This window comes from Athene cunicularia (assembly GCF_003259725.1).
Source record: "Athene cunicularia isolate RWA chromosome Z unlocalized genomic scaffold, athCun1 chrZ_part1, whole genome shotgun sequence".
Taxonomy (NCBI): Eukaryota; Metazoa; Chordata; class Aves; order Strigiformes; family Strigidae; genus Athene; species Athene cunicularia.
Window position 1 is genome coordinate 22,422,472 of NW_020799142.1, and position 21,360 is coordinate 22,443,831.

Consider the following 21,360-nt stretch of genomic DNA (forward strand, 5'->3'; position numbering starts at 1 on the left):
TATAAGAGACAGCTCCTGTCCATGTTGCTGACAAAGATGTTTAACATTTATTTACTTCTCTCACTCTTTAAAGCATGAATATAACACCTTACTGTCATGACCTATAAATCATTTATATTTAAGTTATGTACCAGGTTTCCAACCTCTCTGCCTGCATCATCTAAGATAAGGGTGCATATCTTTGCTAGTGACTTAATATATTCGAGTTAAAAATGTGATCTGCTGCCAAAATAAAGATGAAAATTAACCCTACTGTCTTAGTGACCAGATATGCTTTTTACAGGAATGGAAGGGGGTTAGAGCTTCTTTTTGCAGTGGTGGAAAGGCTGAAGAGATCAGGTTTGCTTATGTTCCTTACCCATAACTGTCTTGTAAACATGGTAATGTAAGGTTTCTGAGTATGAGATGCCACCTTCTGATACAATTGAAGCTTCTTCAAGTAGCCAGGCTGTCCTGTGTCAATATAAAGGTCTTGTCTAAGCTTTTAAAAACAGAATGGTTCAACACTTTCTCAAGGGGCTGAAAAAACTGTAGTCTGAACATGTCTCCACAAATTTTCTCAAAGCCTCTGGTTTGTGTCTAAAAGCTTTTTGTGTCCAATAGCTTTTATATTTTTTTCTCTAGTACTAAGATTCCAGATTGCCTTTGCCTACATAACCTCCATTATGATTTTCTCTGCTAAGAGATCTCAAGTAACTAACTTCTCCCAGTTAATTTTCAAATCCTCAATTTGTCTTCATTTCAGGTTTATGATAGAAGGGTGGGATTTTCTTTGAAGCTGTGTTCTAAATATATGCGTGTTCATATAAATGTGATATGTATATAGCATTAGAAGGTACTTCAAGAAGTTAGTGTTATTTCCAAATTTGGGGTCAAAGCATATTATCATAATCTTCCAAGATCAGATAAAGAATCATTAATACATCAATTAATACATTTAAAGCCCAAATATGCATGGATAAATAGTCTATATAGGAAATTTCATATTCTTCATTGCTGAAGCAACGAGCAACTGCCATCATGGGTACCAACAATTACCACTCCTGAGAGCATAGATATACCCAGATACCTCTGGTACTCTGCAATCTCCTGTTGAGATTATGTCACTTAGAGTCATAACTTCTGAAGTTTTTTCACCTAAAAAAGGAAATATTTGATTCTCTAACAGGGAAATAGGAATCTCCAGGCCTTAATAGGCAGTCAGACAGAAATCGTGATCAGTTCTTTGGAGAATGGTGACTGAAATGATGGTCATAGCTCTTTCTCACAGCAGATCTAATTCTCTCTGTGTATTTTCAGTGGGGAGAGATGGCCAGGAAAGAGCTTTCTTCAGGATCTATGGCTTAAAAGGAGCATGTCTGCTCCTGGTTTGATATCCAGTGTTGTGTTTAGAGAACACTGACATTTGGATCTGTTTGGGGATTGTGGGCAGAATATGCCAAAGTGGAGCAGGTAAAATATCCTTGCCTGAGTATTCAAATCTGAGGCATACCACGACGCTTTAACAGAGATCAGCTTTAACAGAGATCAGCTGAGTATTGCAAAACCCAGATGTATTAAACAGATTCGTGCAGACCTTGGAGGCTGCCAATATCTGGAGACATGGGGGCTCTGGCATGGGTACCCAGGGCATTAAAGGAGAACCCCAGGAGCAGGAAAGAACTATTGCCTTTACTGTACTTCTCAGACTTGTAAGAGTTGCTTTCCTACTATAGATTTTTTGGAGGTTTTTTTATTTTTAACAAGAATTTGACTGGCTTCAAAGAGTTTAGTTTGTCTACTTTCCATGCAGCTAAACTTTCCCATGGCCCAGCTTTACTTTCACTGCAATTGAAGTTGTTGTTTTGTTTTGCTTGAAGAAGCCACTGCTCTGTGAGGCTACAGCAACAGCACATAAATATTTGTCTGCCTTAGTTTTTGAGAATTCACCCAATGTTGCTTGGATAGTGAGCATTTTATATGACTGTCCTAATGAAGATGGGATACTTGTGGGTTTTTCTGGTGTGGGGGAGGAGAAGATTAAAGAAAAAGAAGTAGAAGACTTTTAGGGGTTAGTTCCCCAAGGATTAGTTAATTTTTCCTTTGACCTCAGTAGTGCTTGGACAAATAAACTCATTTTGGAGTCTAGAAGCAGATTAGCATGTTCATTAGCCTCAAGCCAAGTCATTTAGTCTGCCAGTTTCAGTTTCTGAAAGTGCTGTTGCCATAACAAAGGTTTATGCATAGTTCCATACATCTGGGACAGACTGCCATAAAGCCAGAGCAGCCTACACAGTGAAAAGCAGAAGTTCATATCCACTGTGTGTGTTGGAAAAGCTGCTAGCGCTGCCTGACTTTCCAAGCACAGAATGAAGGAGAGATGCCAGTGGATTTGAACCCTGTCACAGCACGCTGAAGCCAGAACCATTGCAGGAGAGAGGTAGATAATGGCAGTGTGAAATTCTCTGTAGGGTGGTGAGGATAGCTACACAGGGAAACATTAATCAGTTTTGAATTGGTTTAATAGAATAATCCATAACATTTCTGCAGGGAAATATTGAAGTATTTAAAATTAGAGCTGTGGGAACTCAGGGGGGGAAAATCTGCCTGGCAAGAGACTTGCATTTGTTTTGGTTTTGTTTTTTTTCTTTAAGAAAATTAAAATCTCTTTCAACTTTGTGAAGATGAGCACAACCACAGTAAAGCCCACAGAGAATTCAGATGCCAAAGAAAAATATCAAAATTAGTGTTGCAGAGCCAAATAGTGAGACTTAATATTTTTTGTCATCATTGCAGAAGGGATCATATGCAGTAGAAGGAATGTGGATGTTACAAGCCATGACCTAGCTTGCTTGCCAGATTGTTTTTTTCTAGCACAAATATAGAACTACCTTAGTAAAGGTCACAGCCAAGGCTAAGTGGAGAATGTAAAAGAGGGTTTTCTTGTTGGTGAATGAATTTTTCAAAACAGTTTCCCACTTCCACTGAGTTGTTGTTGTGTTGAGCTCTTTTCCGTGACAAACCCTGATTTAATTGCATCATTTAAACTGTTAAATTCTACAAAACATTGAGTCTTTGCCAAATAAGGATGCTGGTGCTGCATATAATATAATTTGATAGTTGTTACTCATATCAGAACCTCAAGGATTTATGAGTTTTCAAAGTCCATTCACAGATTTTGTAGCTATAGGACAAGGGGTAATAGTTTTAAGCTAAAAGAGCATAGATTTAGACTAGATGTAAGGAAGGCATTTTTTATGATGGTGGTGATGAAACACTGGAACAGATTACCCAAAGAGGTGGTAGTTGCGCTATCCCTGGAAACATTCAAGGTTAAGGTGGACAGGGCTCTGAGCAACCTAATCTAGGTGAAGATGACCTTTAAAGGTCCCTTCCAACGCAAACTACTCCCCACAGGAATCCAGTTGCAGAAGACAACTCACTTGATAAAGGTAGGTAGTAAATGAAGATTATCCTGTATTTTCTTTAAACAGAGTAAGTCACAAAACTAATTAAGGATTAATTATTAGCAGCATGTAAGTAAGTGTCCTGAATCCCATAGCCCAAGGCTGAGTGAGAGTACTGGCCTGTTAGATATTTCTTAGAAACAGGCAAGGGGTTTGTGGTGTGTACACTTGCAGTAATTCCCATTGCAGAACAAGCAGGGGTATCCACCTTGGGTGTGCATCACAAAACCTATATGATTTACATTGCTTACAGAACAATATGAAAAAAACCTGTTTCATTGATATATCTTTCCATTGTTTTAAGATTTATAGAAATAGTACAGAAACCCCCTACAAGATCCCAAACAGTCACATGATCAAAAATGATGGATTTTATACAGCAGTGATAGCATGAACGCTACTCAGGCAGAGCCCTGGCCATGGTATCCTCAGCATCTGTGACTGTCAAACTGGCCTTTGAAACTCCAAGTATTACGGTTCACAACACAGCAAATAGTCTGGTCAGGGAGACAGACATAGTCACACAAATTTCCCCTGTGGCTGTCCCTAGTGGTTTACAGAATTACAGCTATGTGGCCTTCTGAAATCTCTGTCCTTGCGTTCAGGTCTCTTCATTGACTCCAATGAAACCAGTTTTTGTCTTCAAGACAATGATCCCCACAGTGTGAAATAGGATGGAAGGTGAACCTTCAAAGTCATGACACAGTCTGAGAGTTTCTGATCACCTACAAATCAGGCATATCTAGGAAAATATTTTTAAACTAAGATTCTTGTATAAAAATGCAAACCAAAGAGAACAGAGCACTGTGGTGAAATTTAATTTAGCTTTATAAAGAGGTATAACAGCATCTTTAAAAAGTAATAAATAGGTTTTGCATCTTCGGATGTAAAATAATCACAGTTCATATAAAGATTTTTATGACTTTGGAAAATACAATGTGTGAACCAGAACCTAGAGAAACCCTTTCAGAAAAGCATTTCTGTAACTATTATCTCAGACATTTTTCTAAGAATTGATAGATCTTCATGTCACGTAAATCTATGAAAGCTCAGAATGAGGAGGGTTACTATAAGCAGCTTGGGTGTTGCATTATGTTCAGTTTTGGGCCCCTCACTATAAAAAGGACATGGAATGACTCGAGCGTGTCCAGAGAAGGGCAACGGAGCTGGTGCAGGGTCTGGAGCACAGGTCGTACGGGGAGTGACTGAGGGAACTGGGGGTGTTTAGTCTGGAGAAGAGGAGGCTGAGGGGAGACCTCATCGCCCTCTACAGCTCCCTGAAAGGAGGGTGCAGAGAGCTGGGGATGAGTCTCTTTAATCTAGTAGTAAGCAACAGGAGAAGAGGGAATGGCCTCAAGTTGCACCAGGGAAAGTTTAGAGTAGATGTCAGGAAGCATTTCTTTCCAGAAGGGGTTGTTGGGCGTTGGAATGGGCTGCCCAGGGAGGTGGTGGAGTCCCCATCACTGGAGGTGTTCAAGAGTCGGGTCGACTTAGCACTGAGGGATCTGGTGTAGTTGGGAACTGTCAGTGTGAGGTTAATGGTTGGACTGGATGATCTCCAAGGTCCTTCCCAACCTAGTTGATTCTGTAATTCTCTGATTCTGTGATTCTTGTACACCATTCATAGTACTAGCACAGAACAACATGGGCTCAGTGAATGCCATTGTTTCCCTACTTTCAATTGTTGATAAATAACTCAACTCCAACAAGTCCTCAGAGATCCATTACTTATGTCAGATAAGGACTATAGAAGAAACAGAAAATAAAAAGTGGAATTTTAGACACATTTATTTATAATGCTATATGCTAACATGTTCTGTGTCATCTTTGAAATAATTTGAGGAAAATTGACTGCTGCTCAATATTCAATAAATTTTGTTTCTCTCACAAGTAAACATATTATGACATCCAGAAGAGGCAGGATGAGTTTGCCAAGGAGAGAGACATTCAATTGCAGCCTTTCTTGGGCCATGTTTCCAAAGGGCGTTTCTGCTGGAGGAATAGATTCAGCATTGTTTTGACTGATCCACATTAATGTAAAAAATCTGGCTCATAGAACCACGGTGCTTGCTTTCTTAATGCCTAGTATGGCTTCCTAGCACTAGATTATAAATAGCAGAACTTGGCTTTATAAATGGAAATACAAATTGCCATGATGGAGGGAAATCTTTCTGCGTTGGCGGTATTATTTTGAACATATTCTTTTATTAGGTTTGGGTTTTGGTTTTTTTTTTTTTAATCACAGCATGAACCTCAAAAAAGGTGTTGGCCTTTTATTTTAAGGGGAGGAACTGAAATGTAAATGGTGATACCATCTAAAACTGCTGCAAGCTGTCTGCTAAGTGAAGGCCAAAACTGCATATGCAGGGTTCTAAAGTTAGACATATACATTCTCATCTCTGTTTTGGTGTTTTTGTAAGCATACTCACATTCAAAGTGCTGAGAGTCTCCTGATCGCACTAAGATAAATGGAAGCTGGATTTCTGAATACCAACACTATATGCCAAAATGCAGTTGTCCTGTCCTGGCTCTCTGCAGACAGCAAACTAAGGCAGATGATCTCTTGCCAGTACTTGAAAATAAACTTATTTTGGTGACAGAAACATTCAGCTGTGTTCATGTAATCTGTTGCCTCTCTTGCATATGTATGAATCCGGTAGGTAATGTTTTGAATCTAATCTTTTCTCACAGTATTGGGGCCTGGAACAGAATGGAGTTTACGCTGTGTTCTTGAAGAATGAATTATATTCCCTTTCACCCTCAGAAAACATCTAGTGTAGTAAATACCTCTATAAAATTTTTCTAATCTCTAAAAATAAATGACTGCTACCTAACACAAATATAATGAAATTATTTATTACAGATCTAGCCCCTTCATAATATGTTGACCCAATTAAAATATATCAATCAGCATCCTCTAAGATGAGAGAGGCATAATGTGGCTATATTATCATTGAGAACATTATTCAAGTGCATTTCTATCAAATGGGGTCGTTAACTGCAGCAATACCCAGGATTTCATGTTTGCTCTTAAGCTCTGCAGAATAAACACTCAGGTAGGGAAAAGAGAAATCAAACCCTTCTCTCACCTTATAATGTCCTAGCTTTAAAATGAGAATGCTAAATTTAGCAAGTCAGCAGTTCTGTTTCCAGCCTACAAAAAGTTCTGGTGAAGAAATATGCAAACATCCTGATTTCCATATTCATAAAAGCTCACAGGCATGGGAAGTGGCTCTTTCTGCTATCAGTTTCCTGTTTTGTGGTCTACCACCAGCTAAATCACAAAACCATTTTACCTCTGAATAAACATTCTCTGCGTGCTTGGTAGGAAGAGGTGCCAAAGAGGCAACGTGAGACTGGTGTTCATGGATGCTGGGAGCTAGTCAAAAACCACATTCATAGCCAGTAAGGGGAACATACATTGTCTAACTCAGAGGACTAAGTTAAGAAGAGGATTCCTTGGTTTCCTGAGTATGTGCCAGCTCCGCATGGGCTATGTCAGGTGATTCAAGCATATCTGACCATCTAACTGTCCCAAATTGCCTTCTAGACAGTTCAGCCACTTCCCATTGACTCTGTATTAAGAAATTTGATATCCACACCCCTTCTCTAACCCACTGAATTTTTGTTGGGGGAGAGCTGAATATTACTGGTTAAATCTTCCAAGATTGTTTTTAATATCCCTTTAGAGCACTTTGCTAAAGATGCACATGAGGTATTTTGGGGTGGCAAAGGAAATTGATTCACTTCAAACTTGAGCCTCCAAAGAAAATATAAACAGACTGATTTGGTGTGTGTCTCCCAGGCAATATTCTGCATAGTGAAGTCTGCAGAATTCAGCAGGCTTAACACAGTTGCAACAAATAACCACAAAAAAGACAAAGTATTCCATTGGTACACCTTTTTACAAACTCCTTGTCCTCTACCATTTCACCACTGTCACACGAATGTTAGATTGTTAAATAAAATGTTGTAACATGTAAAACTTAACACTAGTTATGCTGATGCTGAGAAAATAGGCATTAAAAGTAACCTTTGACTTTTTGAAAACAGTTCTTTCATTATATCTGAACAGCCTAATAAATTACTCTCTATCAGGGAATTTCGTTTTGGCTTGAAAACAATGACCTTGTAGACCACTCTACATAAATTAAGGCTTAAGAGTAGTTTTCAAACCTAGACTTCTGCTGATCCCAGTTTATACCTCTGATCAGGAGATAACAATGCAGCCATTACAGGCAAGTACATGAGAATAGTGGAAAACCTCTTCTTAGCTGATGGCAGAAGTAGCGGGTTGTACTACTTAGTAGAGCAGGATATTTTAAATTTGCATGGTTTGTTCCTGAGGCACACGTGAGTCGGGACCGAGACTCTAAGAACAGCAGAAGTAGGAGTGGTATAAAAAAAAAGAAAGAAAATGATCTTGGAAAAGCATGAGATTCTTTGCTTTCATGCAATAGATGATACCACTTTTCTGTGGGTATTGAATGGTATACAGTACTTTAAGGAGGTTGCTGGACAGCAGACTGGAAGGTGTCTAAGATAGGAGGCTCTCTGTTGCTAGAGATGGGGAGAGGGACCTATTATAATCCATAAGCATAATGATGTTACCAACAGAGACCTTACAGTTCACAGCCTGAACACAGTCCAAAGCACCATGAGTTCATTCTCACAGTGGTGGAAATAAATTACACTCCAAGAGGATCACCTTCTGCTCTGTCCCCAGAGTATAGTCTGGCCCCTTCAGTTTCTCAATCTCCTCTTCATTTCAGCACACAATTCACTCATTCCCATGCAACCATTTTTAGAAGATCCAACCATGCAACTTGCTTTCAGGGAATGGTAACACTTTGTTGTTCACAAATGGGTCCCCAGTGCAGCAGAAATGTTCATGTGCCATGTCTGCTCTTGTGTCCTGAAAGATTTCTGCATTCAGGTGTGCAGAAGTAGCGGGTTGTACTACATAGTAGAGCAGGATATTTTAAATTTGCTTTAGCAAAGTGAAAAATTATAGCAATAAAACTCATTAGATATGTCCCTACATATTACAGAAAGCTTTAAGAGGAGCATAGGGCATTCTGCATATATATCCATGTTGTTCTCAGAATGAAACCCAAGATATTAGTAGATAAACACTAAATATATACTCTACGTATCATCTTTCAAGGCTGTTTCTGCAATTATGACCTGAAAACGTGCATGCTGATAGCATTCCAAAACATTATGATTTGAGGTGTAATTCTCCATACTTAGTCTCTGCATCTCATGAACTCACATATCGTTATATTTGAGCTGTGACATCAGCCTTGGCATTATGATGTAGAACATAGAAAACAGTATTGGTCTGGGATAATGTAGATTATAATTCCCTGTCTCCCATCACCAACCAGGAAAGGCAAAGCTAAGGTGCATGAGTGATGTCAAGTGTGGATGACCAGTGGTTTCAAACGCTGTAGAGAAATCTCCTAGGATGAAGTTAGGGTATATTTCCTTTGCCTGTAGAAAAGAGCAACAAGAGCAGGTTTTGTGCTTAGCCCTTACAAGTTCAAACTTGTGAAAGGCAAGTTAAACCTAAGTAGTTCACAGGGTCTGTGGTGTCCATCCATTTGGATGGACCTGGGGTCTGGGAGTGTTTGTTGTTTTTACTGTTGTTTTTGTAATACTTTATCACTTCTGGCATGCCTTTGAAGCACACAGCTAGTTCTGAACCCAACTGGAAGAGGAAATATATAATTTTTGGATATAGTAGTTTAGACATGGTCTGCTTAGTGCTCAAATTCCTCTGCATAGTATGTGTTCCATCTTGCAGCATAACATGTTATTGTATATCATCTATCAAGACAGCACCAGTTAGAATTATTTTAGTTTTTTAACTGCTGTTATAAATTTAGAAGCTGTTGGATGTCAGAACTGGTTTTTGGGTTGGTTTTTTTTTTTTTTTTTTGTTTGGGTTTTTTTTTCAGAAGTAGTTATCCCCTAAGGGACAATTTAAAGTTCTCTGGAAGAAAACATGTGTGTTAGCATGCTTATCCAAAGGCACTCTGAGTTCTCCACTTGGCAATTACTATGATCAAAGTAAAACTGGAGGGCAAGTTACCAAATGCCAAGTCTTGTATAAAGCTGAATCTTGAAGGTAATTTCTTGTCTTTGGTTGAAATGATAGTTTTGAAAGTGAATCTTAAAGCTCATTTTTGCAACTAACTCAAAGAGATACCTGACTAGAATCAAGCATTCAAATTCTGTTTCCGTTAAGTAAAATAGTCAATGAGAGGAACACACAAATGTGCTGTTTTCTAAAAAATCAGTGAAAGTTTTTCTCCTTTAAGAATATATTTTTTCATTTAAAATAGAAAAGCAACTATGTAATCAATTATGTAGCTATTATAGCCACTCTACAGCTTATCCCATCACTGCTGTGTTCACTGCTTTGTTAAAATCAGTTCACAAATGGGAAGAAGCTGGGAGATCTGAGCTTGAGCAAATTGCATTACACAATTGTGTAATTGGTGGAGTGGGCACGGAAACCACTGAGAATTCACAGTCACATAGGTGTCTCCTTTGGTGGAATTGCTTGCCCCTGCTTGGTCTGTTCAGACCAGAGTTCACATCTTCTCTGGGACTATTGCAGGACATGAAACCCTTGTTTAACTTTATTAATAAGTAGAATGATATAGCATCTTTCTCTGATTAGACAGTGACCCATTCTGGCTCTCAGTGATCCCTCCTCATTTATTCACACTTCCATCATATCTTGGCTTCTTTACAGGAGTTGAGATGCACTGCTCAGTAAGGCCTTTCAGCTTACTGTAGAAAGCTACATCTAATCAAGAAAATGTTTAGCTTGTCTTCTCAAAACCAGCGGTATGCATCGTAGGTTCTGTTGGTTTATAGTTGTGTTACTAGAAAAATGCTTACCTGCTTCTTCTCAAGAAAAGGCATGTTTAAGGAAGTCTATCAGCATCTTCTACCATAATTAAATGAATGTGCTAGCAATAAACATACAGCAAATTTTTACTGAAAAATAATTTCCAGCATTTAATCACCCTCGGTGAAGAAGTTTTTATTCCAGATATATCTAATAGGAATTTCCCATCTTGCAACTTATGTCCATTTCCCATCTTTTCACCATACACATCTGAGAAGAGACTGGCTCGATCTTCTCTATAATAACCAACTAGGTACCTGAAGAAAGAAATTGAATTAGTTCAGGCTGAACAAATCTAACCTGTTCTCTTAGCCTTTACTTGTACATCAAATGAGGGAGTATTGGAGGGGTGCATTGGAAAGGTACCTGTATAGGTGATGAAGCGGCAGAGTCCCTAGGCACATGAAATAATACACCAAAATATATACTTGGGTGCAGACAGAAACTAATATAAATAATAATTCATGGTGGTAGTTTATAAAATTCCAACTTCTTGCCTTTCACACACTGATCACTGAGTTAGTTTATACAGGTAAAGGACTTTTCTGATAGAGCAGGTAAAGAAGGTAAATATGAGCAAATAATTTTGATAGAAGTGGCAGGTGTTTGACTCTGTATAAATTACATACAATACCAAAACTGCCTTTGAGTTACTCTCCATGACCAAAAAAAAAAAAAAAAAAAAAAAAAAAAAAAAAAAAAAAAAAAAAAAAAAAAAACCCTAGCAGATGAGACTCTCCTGAAGCACAGGCTCCATCCAAGAAGCTGGTACTCTGAACTCTGGAGATTTCCAGCCCAGTTCCTAGGGTGCTGATCGTGATGACAACCATCAAAAAGCACAGTCTAGACTTTGGGAGTACGAAAACCTCAGATGAGAGACTCAGTGGTGAGATTCTTTCTGAAGGAATTTAATTCACGGGTCATTTGTATTCAAGCAATGAAGAAATAAGTTTCTAGCCCTAGGTTATAGGTATGCCCTCCTATGTTGATCGTGTTTACTTAGATTTTGCATGTTGGAATGGATTTAGCCCTTAGATACTGTGTCACTGTGACAGATGTTCTTTTGATCCTGCTCAGTGAAAACTGACAAAACAAGGAAAAGCTATCAGAAAATACTAGTCCTGCTAACAATAACTTATGTGCCATAAATGATAGAAAAATCAAACAATGAAAAATGTAAACACCTAGAATTTTGTGCAATATATTCTAAAGTATCGATTCAATGATTACGAGATTTAGGGCAAAGTAGGACACATTTCTTAATGGAGAAATAATCTGTCAACCTGCTTCTGTCGGTTTATGGTGAGACTTCTCAGATGACAGCTATGTTTTGAGAAACATCAGGCGCTAAATACTAGCTCTGACTTAAAAGATGTTAGAAAATTGAGATAGACATCATAATGTTTTTCTGATTCTCTTCTGGAATGAAAAAAATATCAAACAATTTAAATGTGAATTTATACTAATCACAGCCAACTTTTAAAAAACTCTTTTTTCAAGAAACACTTATCTTGCCAAACCCAAACAAGTTCTTTACATTTGAGCTAATATGTTGGGGCAGACTCTGGTCCGAAGTAAATTTGGTCAAGTTAGAAGCCTTTGGTAAGGGGCTTAATAACAAACACTGACAGAGACAGGTATCATATTTAACTCTTAGGCATTATAAGGTATCAAAAGGAATATCTGGTTTCTTCAACAGAGGCCTTGTTTAAAAAATATGTTATATATGTGTTTAGAGCAATCTTTTATCACTCCTAAGAACACCACTTTGGCTTGAAGGAATATTTGGCAGGATGTTTTATTGGTTTAAATGCATACATGACTGACATAAATTACTATAATAAATGTACCATCATTCTCCCTCTGGTTATAGGGAAAGGAACAATAACTGTGTTCCTCTGTTGCTTTATATTAAAAAGTTGGATAATCACAAATGGATGTTGGAACACTTCACAGTATTGGTGCAAGGGCTTTCAGTACTGTGCTGCCTTGCAAGCTTGAATTCCTTGCAATGGCTTTAGTGCAAGGTTTGGTACATGAGGGCTACAGGACAGAGACCCTTCATTTATTCCCCTCCACAATCACCAATATGCAACAGGCATATTAGGTATTAATGGTCATGCTAAAGGAGCTGCCCTGAGAGATTCTGAGCTCTGGTCTTGTTTCAGCCATGTGCCTACAGTCAGGCTGAGAAGTATTCTCACTGACTTCAGCTTAACTGTCCTGATGAGCAGGACAAAGCACCCGCAGAGCTCAACTAACTTGTACATATTAGATTTTCAGTAAAATGGTTATGAAAAAAGACAGCAGCAATCAGGAAGAAAACTGAAGAGGGGACAGGAAATAAGCTGAGATTTGGCAGATGCAGAGCGAGACTGAAAGTAGCTCTGATCTGAGAAGGGGCAAATGTTGGGGAAGTGACTGGGAAACTATTGGTACAACAAAATGTGAATATGTGAATGCAGATTTGAAGTTCCTTATATCTGAATACATAATGCCTATATATGTGACAAAGTACAAATGCTCAGACTGATGGGAAAGGAAAAAGATTGACAACTCCTGTGACAGATGAGGGCATGATGAATTTTTATTTCATTAGCATAGACTATGTTGAAAGGAAAGTATATTTATAATTGCATTTCCATAGGAAAAATTTACTGCAATTTTAACGAGAAAAAACTTCACTAGTTTCCCTGGTATTTAGGACACACTTGATTTCTGGGGCGTTGGCTCAGTTTTTTCACAGGGGAAGAGATTTAATGCAAGACTGGATGTGAATGACAGGAATAGTAAACACACAAATAGTAACATCAAGTATAGTCTCATGCAACTACACATTCAGCTTGTTCAAGTAGTTGACTGAACTGAAAAGCAGTCCAACAACAATAAAAAGGAATCAAAGCAACACCTTAACTTGATTTATGTTGCAACTGCATGAATTCTGTTGCTGACCTGCAGGGAGGGTGTGGCCATATGGCAGCCCAGGCTTACACTGTTCTGTAATGGCAATAGCTTTGGTAACAAACGTGGTCAAAATAACAAATATGCATAACATCATGATCATCTGCAGAGATAAAAGATTTTATTTCAGAAATGTAGAAATGTGTTTGGATGTGCATTGAATTAATAATGTACAGTGATTGAGAAAAAAATGTATATTATGTGTTATAACTGACAGTAGACATTCAAGAGGCCATATAAAGATTTTTTAATGAGATGCTTTCTTATGAAAGCACAGCACTTGAGTTGATTGGAAACCAGAATTTCCATTCTGTGCATAATTCAGACGCTACAAAAAAATTTGTTCCAATTTAAATTGGACCAGAGAGTAAAGCTTTCCAGTGAAGCAAAATCTTTCGAACATTAAGATTTACAGTTCATGGAGTATTTGATGTTGAGAGTATCAGATGTGATGATGGTGATGAACAATGAAGTTTCAGAAGGATAAAATCTGTTGTTGTTCATTGTTCAGATGAATTAAATGAAACACTGTGGGGGTTTTGCAATATTAAGGCAATAAAAATATTAATCAATAGTCAACTTGAAATACTTATATTGTCAGACATATTTTTCCCTTTGCTGAAACAGCAACACTACTGTGATATGATTAGACTGGAAACATCCGTTAGCATGTGCCTGTGAAATGTTTCAATTTCAATGAAACTGAAGTTTCCTATGGACAGAAACTTTCACTGAATTTCTGATCAGCTGTACATAACAGAAAGCAGCTGGAGCATTTACTAACATGTGTGTGCCCTGCTGCAGACACTCCCAAAAGGAGCAGTACTCCAAAACAGGGCATTTGATGGTCTTTTAGTAGCTGTTTTATTGTTACCTTTTAACAGTTGTGTTAGGTTAAAACTCTTCCAGTTGTATTGCTTGGTCAAGGTTGTGGATTTCAGCAGGAAAGTTAAGAAAACACTAATTTAGTGGTCTACCTTTCAAAACTCAGATAATTGTCCTATTTTAAAACTGGGAATACATAAACTGCAAATCACAAACGTAACAGACCACAAACCAGAATACCTCTTCAATGGAAGAAAACAGTGGAGAAAAGATGTGAGGTGACTCTGTTAGCATAACCAACCTCCTCAAGTCCAGAGAAGTGTGCCTTTTAGACCTACAAAAAACTTTTTTTTCATCTCACAGCTAGTGAGAACGGGGAGCTATTTCAGGACGTCAGCTAGAATGCTGCATTCCTATTTGGGATTCTCTCTTTAAAAATATATGTGAACATGGTGGAGACTCACAAGATCACCCCCAGTTCCTCTGAGTTACACAAAAAATTAAATATGAGGAAAAAATGGAAGGAAGTGAGATTGTTTAATGTAGGGAAGAAAAGACAAGAGAAAATATAAGTGTTCTGAAACATGTAGGAAACTATGGGAGGTGTGAGGAAAGGAGATACACTGTTCCAGGCAGCTTTGGGGACCTGTTTGGGGGTGATAGACCTAAACTGCAGCAAAGGGTATTCATATTACACACTGGGAAAAGCTTTTGGAGAACAGAGCAAAGCAGTGGAAAGTATTTTGGTGGGAAACTGCAGAGATTCCATGACAGGTTTGTAAGAATAGGTTGGGCAGATATCTAGCAGATGCTGTGGACAGGACCAGGCGGTCTCTGCAGAACACTTCCATTCCTTGTCTCCATCTGTAATTCTGTGATTCCAAACTATAGGGATGGCCTCTCCTAACCTTGGAAATGACAAATTCACTGAGGCCTTTCTCTTTGTTCTTAGTTTAGATCTTCATTCTCCTAGAAAACAAGATGAGGCCCAGTTACAGACAGATTTTGATCCAGAGTCCAGTTTTAATGGGCATAGGAAGGAAAAAGAATAAAGATAAGACAACAGAGTAAATCAAAGATCAAGCTTGATAGATGTGAGACTGGGAAAGGATAATGTCAACTTGCATGTTTCAACAGCAGAAGCTATAGCAGTAGCATCAGGACTGATAGTTGAGCATAATTGCCGTCAATGTACTTCTGCTGCTTTCACCACCTGCTATTGCTTATATTTCAATTTGGGCTCTGAAGCAAATCAGAAAGTAGATGGCCACCCCTCCTTTTTGGGCTTTTGGTCACTGTGTCTTGCCAGCTTGAGTCCAAACAGCTCATGGTATATGGAAAACAAGCGTGTGGCTGGCCTTGCCTACTGGCTTTGATGTGCCCTACCTGTATAATCCCATTACACACCAAGTGCTGGAGTCAGAATTTTCATTAGTTGTAGCATCCTTTTCCTGATTTTGGGTGACAGCAAGTTTTCTATTTAGGAGATTCATCATCTGTTAAATTCCTAACATGAAGGGATTTGTAAAATGTTTTTACTGTTACCTTGGGTGATTCACTCTGAGCCAAATGGAAGCTTTGGCTTTAGGAGGCTGGTATTTTAGGCAAGTCAAATTATTTTTTTCCTTCAGTTTTACGTTGTTTACTACATATTGACCCTGTAAAATAGAATAAAATAATCTTTGTAAAGCATTCTGCAATGTTTAGAAAAGTTCCTCACAAGATTTTTTTTTTCATTTTATTACTCTGAATTTATCCCCTTTAGCAAGAATGCAAGATTTTATGGAAAGTGTGAGAGAAGTGATGCTTTAGTTTCACTTCATAATGATCATACAAGATCAGAATTTCCACTAAGTGCTTGGTAATTAGATAGACAGACTCTTTAAAACTATTGGAACCACTATGGAAATATGAAGATGCTCAGGTGGTAAAAATTAACTTCTCTTGAATTCAAGGAAGTCACATGTTGGGGAAGGCCAGAGATTATTAATCAGAACAATTATATTATAGTGTCCACAGTCTGTTAAAAGGAGCTGGATAGCTACTGAAGAAAATTCCTGGAATCATCCAGATTCCAGGAAGGTTGGCAATTGGTCAAAAAATTGCAGTGAAAATGTGTATCTCTATCAAGATTAAGAGCCAAAAAGGCACATATTTTGTTGCTTTAAAGCACCTGATCTTTATACCAACATTATGGAAAATACTGAAAGAATTAATTCTGGAGGGAATTATGACAGAAGTAATGATCTGGTGGCAAATAGGAAGGAAAAAATTTAAGACTGCCAAATAGATGTACCAGGACATATTTCCTAGATTGGTAAACAATAGCTTGTCCCTCTCAACATAATCAGTTAAATCTTGATCAGCAATAATGGCCTATAAAAGAAAAATGCCTACATGCTGGAATTTATGCTGTCAAAGTGGGAGAACTGTTGTTCTAGGTGTTTGTGCAGCCATGCACACACCACTGCAGCCAAGGGCTTTACAGACTGCTACATCAGAGCATGGTTCACTGAAAGGCTGTGGTGCTTCAGGGAGACTAGTGCTGGCCCAGATGACCATCTATCTGTTTCAATATATAGTGCAGCTGAGCCAAGCATGTTTCTTTGCATTCCAGTCTTTTCATTGTTTTTAAATGCCTCCACAGAAGGAAGGAAAAATAACTGAATGTATTGTTCCTGGTTGCACAAGCCAGCCTGATGAAGAGAATTTTATTAAATCATCAGAATAACATTTAGAAGCTTAGCCACAATTCATTCTCATCATAGTGATTTAAATAAACATCATTTTCCTGTTTCTTGCACTCGAGCATTTGGGAGCAGGTGTTGGTTCTCTGTAGGGACTCATAACCTCCTTGTGTTCTTTGTTTCTATTGGAACAAGTATCTGCTTTAATCCTGAAATAATTCGTACAAAGCTGGAGGCTGTTCTTTGAATGTACAGGGTCTGAAAATTGTCTGTGTTTTGCCTGATACTAATTATTTTCTCAGTTTGTTTTGGCACTTTGCTGTGGTAATGAGTGTTTACCTCGAATTTCCTTCTGGCTATGCTGTAGGAGGAATAGGCATACAGACAGGATATCAGTAACAAAGGAAATATATTAAATTAACTACATTCCATCAGTAAATTAATTTCATTAGCATATTAAAATTATTGTGACTCAAACAGAAATTGGCCTGATGAAATTGGATCTACTTTTTTAAACCCCAATATTTATTATATATTTATTTATGGGATTCATGTCCCATATTGCATGGTAGAGGTTGGAGTCATGCATGAAACCTGGATCACATTTTGGTGCCAGATAGCCATATACAGTGCAGTTTTATCAACCAATTCCCTGGTTCTGATCTTTTCACTCACTTTTTTGTTTTGCTTATGTGAAGACAATATATTAATTATTCAGTTATAACAGGTCTTCTTTTTTTTTCAGTCCATTATCTTGATGAAATAAGCCTAAATAAAAAAAAAATAAAAAAAAAAAAATTAAAAAAAAAAAAAAAGCATACATTAATATTCTTGAAAATTCATCATTTTCTGTGGAAAAGTCATTGTACAAAACTTTATTGCTTGCATCAGAAACTTCCCTTTTTAAAACAAAATTTATTACAGCTATTGGTACTGGTTTATGTTTAAATAAGAAAAGTAACATTCATCTTTAAAATATGACAATTTGTTCTTCCAAAGTGGGAAATATCAGTCCCATCACAGATATTTTTTCCTATGTGCAAGTGTACTTCTATAAATTACCTCCATTTATGTGGAACATCACTCATTTATAACTGCAGTTTACAGACTGGATTATTGCATTGAAATGAAAAGCGTCAAAGTAGTGCTTGTAAGCTTCTAGCAAGGCATTTTGGTTGCCAATGTAAATATATCAAGCTAGAAAATTACCAGTCTTGTCCTCCAGAAAATACATCCAAAAAAGACTTTGACAGGGTTGAAGCTCAAGTGCTCTAACCCTGAAGTAGTTAATCTTGGACAGACTGGGCCATAGTTGTGGACTAACCATTTCAGGATGGCTGTTCATTGCTGGCCAGTTTGTTACTGGGATGATGCCACCTGACCTGAGAAAGACTTGAGAAAGGTCTTCTGAGTTTCAAGTAAAAACAAAGAGCAAATTTCTCAAATCATACAATTCAATGTGAGATACGGAATGCCCTCTCTGTGGTACACTGGACTACATTTCTCCTGTTTTCCCATTTCTCTCTTGACTAAAATATTCCACCACAGTGCTCCATTCAATTTGGGTGGTCACCTGGTTTTCTGCTGTTGAATAGATTTTTCATGGCCTGTCTTCTGCTGATGACCATGTCTGAAAATTAACAAGAAGATACTGGGAGGAAAACAACCAAACCAATCAACCTATTTTCAGACACTGTTTGTATTACTGTGTTTGTGGGATTATTAATCAACATTTGCATGTTAACTGCACCCAGCTGTGTAGCAAGTAGTCAGATTAGAAAGCTTAATGTAACCTTTAGGCAATGTGATTTCAGTTGCTTGCTAAAAAATATCCACTCTCTTTGGTACAATGGAAACAGCCAGAAGAATTCATCCTAAACCAGGATGACACTAAATTCAGAAAAGTGTTGAGGATATTTTCAAGACATGGTTGAAAATGCTGTGGTCTGGAGGACTTCAGCTTGTAAAACTTTGTCTGGCCGTCTCTGGTTTGAAATGCACTGAGTAATATATACTGTTATGTGTTAGTCTGATGCAAGAAATGCCTGATTAAATGGGTTTTTTCTGAACTATGCAGCTGGGCTCAGGCAGAGCCATGACTGTCTGGCAAAATAGCATGGCAAAATGCCAATAATGTCTTATACACTAATACTGAAGTCAATGTGCTTTTCAGGAGATATGGAAATAATGGTCATACTAGTGGAATAGTATTGGCAGCTAGGATTATGAAGGGGAAAAAAAAAAAAAAAGCAGATAAAACTAAATCAATCAAGATTGCTTTAGCAGGGACGTAGAAGAATTGCTACTGGAATAAATGTCTCTGGACTCAGAGATGGCTCAAATGCTCCTCAGATTCATGGAAAGAAGACAATGGTTGGAAATGTCACTTTGGGAGGTCAAAACTGTAACCTTGGCATATGTATTTATTGGAACAACCTGCTCACTATACTTGGTTTAGGTAAGTAATGAAAACCTTTTCTTGTCCTAGAAATCTTGGGATGAGTGAATATGAACTAATTTAGTTTAAACTAAATAGAGGATTAAAATAGGATGTTAGCTATCTGTTGTTACAACAAACTGAAGTTTCATACTGCTCACTCTTGTGATGCAATTGAAAATAAGCCAGTTTCCATCTAGAAGCAGTATCACAAGGTTAGTGTGGCACATCAGAGGCAGTAAGCTCTACTGAGAACCTGGATAGCACTAAATACACAGGAAAGTAAGTTAAACAGATACTCTGGACCTTATCTGTGCATATGGCAATGACAGAATTGTCCATGAGAGATTCTACTAGTTGCAGCCCAAACATTGGTGAGTCTTTGTCTCTGCAGTCTCTGCTTTCCTCTTTTCCATTCTATTTCTTGCCTTTTTCTTCACTTACCTCTTCCTCTACCCTCTACATTTTTATCTATCCCTTGTCTTCTCCTTTTTTCCTCTTACAGACCCACTTTACAAAATATTGACCCATTATTTGAGTTTGCAGTGAGGTTTCAACTCAGACATTATTCTAAATAGAATCAAGAGTAGGCAAAAGCTGCATAATAATCCCGAAGGAAAATCACAGGGGAGGGCTCTGTCGTGTGTTGCTCTCCACTTTTGAAAACTTTCCTGAGATTGCGGTGACTGAAACTGATAGTGTCCTGTCTCAGAGATGAGTGTCTTCATCATTTCTGTCTTTCTATCAATACTGTAGCACTTTTCTGGTTCAGAAGGAAGAATACTCAAGACAAACTGGCTATGCCATGTATTTTGAATTTTCTCTTAGCTAGTTACCTTTAACTTATTGACATCTGAACACTAGCTCTAGTGTCTCCTATTGATAGACTGATCTCTGTTGCCTTATCACTGTGTATTCAAATATAGTGCTTGAAAATACTTTTGCTTGGTTTTGCATATCCCTAGGAGTAGAATGACACTGGATTTACAAGACAGCAACTTGGTCATTGCCTCACTTAGAAGCAGCCCAGAGTACACCACAAGCTATGTTACAGTAAAAGGAAGGACTCTAGCTCTATAATTCATATGCATACACCTCCAGTGCTTTCCCAATAGTTTGGTAAAGGATGGGGCAATAAATATGATTTTTAATACAGAGAAGACTGATGAACACAGAACAAGTTGCTTTTGGCCTCTATATGGATCCCAAATCAACACGTTTTAGGAGGGAACTACATCTAGTCTTGAGGAAAGCAGGTTATTTCTTAAGGAAAAGTTTTATTTCAGGTCAGTAGAAAGTGGCTATCATAATTTCTCTTCAGCTCTGGAGAAAATCCTGTTCTGCAACCCAGGATTTGCTATGATTCCCTTCTAGGTTTTGGGTTTGTTTTTTGTTTTTCTTGGGGACGAAGGGGGTGTTTCCTGAATGTCTTTGTTTTGCTTTAATAACCCTCTTTGGTGACAAATAATGGTAAATCTGGACAGCACCAGATGTTTAATGGTTCACTGGTAGGCACTGTCTTCTATAAATGTTTCTGGTGGCCTCTAGTAAGTCACAGGAGAAACATGCTTGTGTGGCACCATTAGGGTGTTATTCCCTGTGGCACTCATGCAAGTAGACACAGGCTGTCTGGAGCTCTCCTCAGGCTGGGAAGATGCCAAGTGGGTGAAGCTTCTGTTTCACCTCCTCCACAGATGCTCTCTGTGTGACTCATCTGGCACCAGGGCTGCGTCTAGAGTCATTTACGTCCATCTATATTATTCAGAAACAATGGGCACGATGAAAAATAATTTTAATATTTTCTTTAAAAAATATAAAGATAGATATGTATTATGTAGTTAAAGGTTAATAACATAGAGCTATATAGGGTATTTATATCTTTTGAACTGTTTTAGAGAAGAACTTAGTATCTTACATCAAGTATAAAGATTGATTGATGGCATTACATTCTTCAGAAAAAATAGATGTCCTTTAAAATTTTTTTCACTTCATTTATTTCACTGCAGTTTTGTTATCTGCTGGCTGTTATTTCAAGACACAGAAAACAGTGTCTGGAACACACTGTCTTTAGTGCAAAAG